This window comes from Octopus bimaculoides, chromosome 19, assembly GCF_001194135.2.
Source record: "Octopus bimaculoides isolate UCB-OBI-ISO-001 chromosome 19, ASM119413v2, whole genome shotgun sequence".
Taxonomy (NCBI): domain Eukaryota; kingdom Metazoa; phylum Mollusca; class Cephalopoda; order Octopoda; family Octopodidae; genus Octopus; species Octopus bimaculoides.
Genome location: NC_068999.1, coordinates 17,498,787 through 17,504,949, shown reverse-complemented (window position 1 = coordinate 17,504,949; position 6,163 = coordinate 17,498,787). Strand labels below are relative to the sequence as shown.

The following is a 6,163-nucleotide window of genomic DNA, read 5'->3' as shown; positions in this document are numbered from 1 at the left end:
TATACGTACAGGTATGTGCATACCTACGTCTACCTCTATATATAGGTGCATATCTGGGTATAGGACATTGCAAACAAAAAATAACCAGAGTACAGAACACACACAGGCCACATAGAGAACATTTTCCTTCACCAGCTACACCCATTCTAACACAGGCGTTTCGAAGAGTAGGGCAGGATGCATCGTTATAATGGCTCTTCCCACGGACCACAAATTAAATTTGTATACACAAATTAAACTTGTACCATGGAGGAATGTAGTGGCGGACAGAAAACAAGAGGAAAACAAACGGAAAAGGCTATACGGCCAAACGGGAAAAATTGTGTATGTTGAACGCTGTGAAGCAACGAACTGGAAGCGGGACGAAGTAAGTTCGCGTGTTTGGTCGGCGATAGCCAGGGAAGAAAAGAATTAAGTGAACACATGTGACCAGCGAGGGGTAAGGAAGAGATAGTGTGGTAGAGGGAGAAACAAGGGGAAGAAGTAGAAAATAGGTGAGCAACAAGAGGAAGAGCGAAATACAGTAGTAATAGAAGGAAGAACGAGAGGAGGAAAGAGAGATATAGTAGTAACAGAAGGAAGAACGAGAAGAGGAAAAAGTTATAGAGATAGTCGCGTCAGAAAATATAAAGTTCAAAAACTACTTACAGGTAATGACGCGGGCGTTCGATCATGTAAAACAAATAATAAATGAGTATATGCATATATACGTACAGGTATGCGCATACCTACATCTACTTGTATATATAGGTGCATATCTGATATATACATAACGATGTGTGAATGAGACTCTGAGAGACAGACTGACAGACACACAGGCAAGCAAACGGACAGTTAGACAGATAGAAATATGACAAAGAGATGTAAATCGTTCTGATGCTATTTTCAATATCTTTGGTATATATATTTAAAACCTGTTCTAAATTGTGTACTAATATTGAAGATTTTATTCTTCGTTGTGGATGTACATGTATGCATATTTAAATTCATATATGTTTGTGATTGTATGTATGCGTGTGTTTGTTTGTGTATATGCGTGCGCGCTGGCGTGTGTGTGTGTTTGGTGGTAGTCAGCTCTATTTTGAGAATAACGGTTAATTAATGAACTTCAAAGAGTCGTCTGCTGTTAGCTTAGTTTACGATCTGCGGCTTTTCCAAAAACTGTCTCTTAAATCTCTCTTGAGTTACATGCAATATAAAATGTCATTTACCATTGTTTACATACATTTGTCTCTCCCAATCAATAATAAAACGACATACTTTTTATATAATTTTCAATCACATACAGTTATAGTCGGCCAAAATGTATCATTACATGATATTAGTTAATGTAGTACTACAGGCAGTCATGACCAACCTCAATTGTATGAAATTTGAGAATCAGAATTCAGCGAGTATCTCATTGGCAAATATGGCTTTTGATCTTCCGTCCAAATAACTACTTTCAATCAGACATTATTTTATGCAGCTCTCTTGCTTACCGCCTTGATCTAAGTAATAAGTGCATGTTATTCAAAATTTGGTTTGCTGCTTTCTTTCTTTCTTTATTTCTTTCATTTTTGAGTTCTAAATTTTGGGCTTATTCTGTTTGGCTTATATCATGAGTTATTGGCATTTAGTCAAAAACATTCAAATATAGGTTTGTTTATGAAGTATTCTTCAGCAGAAGCGATATTCACAGAAATGCCATCACGTGGCCAACATAGTGGTTCTAAGTCCATTTATTTTCTAAACCCAAAAGGTTAAAATGTTGTCATTGTATAACGAGGAGATTTTTAAAAAGAAATAAACGAAAATTTAAATATGTAAGCTTTCGTATAAACAAATGTTTTAACTTTATAGAATATTTTTCCTTTCTTAATAATCTACATGTGCTTGCTAAACATATTACTTAAGGGAAAGTTTCGTGAATTTAGATGTTTGTATTCAATATGTAGAGAAAGGAATTTGACATTTCCATCTTGCACATCATACAATTCGGCCATATAAGGAATCTTTATTTTCATTAATTGGGTTAGGGAATTTCTGGAGCCTTGCTACAAATTAATGGTTACAAGGAGTAAATTCTGTCGATATGAATGTAACTAGTGGCCAAAAGACATTATTTAATTTCAGTGGTGGGAGAATATAGAAAACAATGTTTTGAGAAAAAATTTTGTTAGTAGGTCAGAAAATTGAATGTCATTTGGACAAAAAATAGTACATATGATTTTGATCAAAATTTCTTGGCATTCTCATAAACAAGTCAGCGTGTGGAATAATAAAATGCACTTAAGATGTTCTTTTATAGATAACAAGATTACCTGAAAAAAAAATGTAATTATCGTGTTCTAAAGAAGTTGTAAGGGTGCACGAGCGAAGTTTTCCAAACGCGTTGTGAACCAGTTAAAGTGAGGGACGGTGGTTTCACGGTATCACACATGCAGTATCTAATATATTATTACATTACAAGTATTTCGCAAAGAATAGGTATGCATTGGAAAGAAATTAGCCTGTAGTCCAGAACTTCTTGATCTAAAATCATGATAAACTGACAGGATAACTCTGGTAAGACTGAGATTATGATAATAGTTTTAAATAAAAACTTTTTGGGGAAGTCAGATTTTATTTTCTTATGTAATGTTTTAGTAAAAATGATGGACGTCAATATTTTCAATATAGATTTACAGACAAATTCAGCGGGGAAAAAGCTTTAGTTATTGGACATAACATGCCATAAATTGCTATTTTGGATGTTATATTACAATGAATAGAATGTATCATATGTCTGACACTTACTCGATGGGTCTCTAATGTTGGGAGTAGTAATACATTGCGCTAGAATGTGAAATAAATATACAAAATATTATAGTGTAAACAAGACTTTCCTTCATTTCGATAGTCACCATTCAAATCAGGGAAAACACTATGTAGCCAGTCAATTTAATGGCAGTAAATATTTGTCGAATTCCACATTAAAATTTTAAATAGGGAAGGAAACATGCGATAAAATATAACAAGATATTTATGAATGGTCAGGAGTTTCGTGATTTGCATTTATTATAGGATAAGTCTTCCTAATCAGATCTAACTCAGGATTAAACAATATAGTTACATAACCACCGGCAGCAACAACGGCAACGCTGAAATTGAACATCAAATGTTACCTAACTTCATTTAACTTTCATAGAAATGTAAAAACTCATACTTGAATAGGAATCTATAATATGATATTTATGAATATGTTCAATAGGTGTTCATTAGGTTAGATGGATTTCTCTGTGAATTATGTCTGTGAGTCGGAAGTTTTATTACAATTTAGTTCCAGAAAACATTAATGTTATAGAGAAAGATATGAATGCGAAACCATTGAATATTCACTTGTTTATAAATGTGATCACGTGTTCTTTATCAAAAGGTATTTGCAAATACGGTGCGTCTCTAACTACACATACACAAACACGCGTAAGACAGACACGCAACTACATACACGTGAGAAAATACAATTGTGTCTGAGTATGTGTGTGTGTGTGTGTGTGTGTATGTGTATCTTTCTCTGTGTGTCCAGCATATATATTCAAAAGAAAAATGAACGAATGAACGATGAACAATTTATTAAGTGAATGCTTCTTTAGAAGAATTTGCAAGTCAAGAAATTCGATTATACGATGTAGAACAATTCCTAGACTACTGTCTTCAAAACAAAGGATAAATAATATCTGTAGAAAATTACCTTTGATAAAAGATCAAATCAAGTCGGTAAAAGTTGATATTAATACACGAATATGAAAAACCTTTGTAATATATTTCACATAATGAGATTATTTCCTCTGAACATTAGTTTGCAGCTGAATTGCATCCAAATACGTTGGAATATCAGAGAGGGAAAGTAAATTCACCAGAACTATAGAATATACAGAAAATTATTTAAAACCCAACACAATAATCAAGCAGAGCACGTTGTAATTTACATAGACTGACTTTAAGATCATATTTAAAACTTCAGTCAACACAAAATCGTTGTTTTTGAGAAAAAAAACCTAAACAAGTGTGTGAGCGTGTGAGTGTACATACACACACATGCACGCATATATATATATATATATATATATATATATATATATGTCTGCGTGCATATGTGCGTGTAAACTTATATTTACATTTATTTGTATATATCTACAAATATTTCTATACACACACATATATATATGCATATATATATATACACATATATATATATATACACATATAAATATATCTATACATTATACATACGCTTATATATATATATACATTATACATACGCTTATATATATATATATATATATATATATATATATATATATATATATATATATATATATATATATATATATGGATGGATGGATAGAAAGATCGATATATACATATGGGTATATGTGTGGATATTAGTATTCCTGTTCCTGTATATGAATATACGCATGTATGAATGTATGTAATAACATGCATGAGAATCATCGTAACAGTCAGTAATCATGCATCCAGTAATATTTTATTTCCTGTTCACAAAGCATTATTTCTCTCATCTTCATATATATTAGATTTACGAACGAATATTCAACTGAAAGCATTGCGAAGCTTGAATCAGGAATCTTACCCGACAAAAATATGTCAATATCCATTTAGAAACTTTAGAATTAAGCATAAATCTTTATCACAAATAAATCTCTCCCAACTTTGCTTTCAAACGTATTAAAAAGAAATAAAAAATAACGTGTCATCTTGACATATTTTGCTTCATTTCATATTAATCTATATTTAACATTTCAGCATTCCATCTTAAATTCTCTCAGGTGCAACGCACAACTGGCGTATTTTATTTTTCTTACTAGGTGAAGATTGCATTAAAATGTTTCCTGAATACAGTATATTTAATGTCACGGAAGGAAAAAATATTCTGGAATCTTCGATAATATGCATTCTAACAAAAAAAATATATACATCATTTCCTGAACTAATCCTCATATATTACTTGGAAAGCATCTCGGAATATGCATATTAATCTGATATGTAAATAGACTTGAAGCGGAAATAGGGATACAAACAGCCGAACACCATAGGTTATATGATGTGGAAATATTTAATATTTTAGCCTTTTATGCACAAATGTTTTGAAATACACTCATATCAGATATTAGAAACTATGTTCAGAAAGTTTTTGTCTTACAGAGAAAATGTGTTCGTCATTTTCTAAAATAGTTTTTTTCAAATGAAATATACGAGACCTGAATGAGCTCAATTGTGCCTAAGGTAATAAGTAAACAAATCATAGCGAGATAAACGGGAAGCTAAAAGAGTAGCAACATTTCCCGCATATCCTATCTTAATATGTTGCCATCTGAAGTACATATCAAGATTATAATCATAGATTATCAACATGTGCCTGTCAGTGTTGATAAAGTGAGTCCATTGAAATTATGAAATGTAAAATGAATGTCTATATCTCTTATTTACCGAAAGCCTACCCGATTCATAAATGCAGGTGAGGAATGTATGTATATAGCTACATGTGTGTGTATGTATATATGTAACCTGCGTAGTAGATATGTAAAAGCAGGACTAATTTAGATATTTCTCTATAGACTCAAAAAAAATATGTCGAATGATCTCTATCGATTTTCGATTCTAATTAGAATTTTATCAGAAGTAACTACATTAAGTTGAACAATACTGATAAAGACGGACAGTCACTTCATATGCTCAAGTATTACAGTAGGTACAGAAAACTGCAGTCAGTTATGTGTTACGACTTTAATATCGAGGGCCTGCAAACGGGTATCCCAGCCCACACAGTATCAGTGTAATGTATATTATACATAAAGTTACATAGCAGATGAATGAACGGGACTATTTCTTAATGGATTCTGGATCCTTACTGGAGTCTCAAAAAATGAATATAAATGTGTGTGAGGTGGGTAAAAAAAGCTTTGCTTCCCAACCACATGGTTCCACCTTCAGCTCCATTGAGTGGCACATTGGGCAAGTGTCTTCTACTATAGCTTCGGCTTTTTAACTGGATTTGGTTGACGGAAACTGAAACTAGACCGTCGTGTATAATATATATATATATGTGTATAATATATATATATATATGTGTATAATATATATATATATATATATATATATATATATATATATATATATA

At 31.9% G+C, this 6,163-nt stretch overlaps 1 protein-coding gene across 1 annotated transcript in view; it reads left to right on the top strand.

The window, feature by feature from the left end:
- LOC106871787 (neuroligin-4, X-linked) overlaps positions 1-6,163 on the top strand; it is a 339,290-nt gene that overhangs the window by 324,365 nt on the left and 8,762 nt on the right. The gene's annotated exons all lie outside the window — the stretch shown is intronic.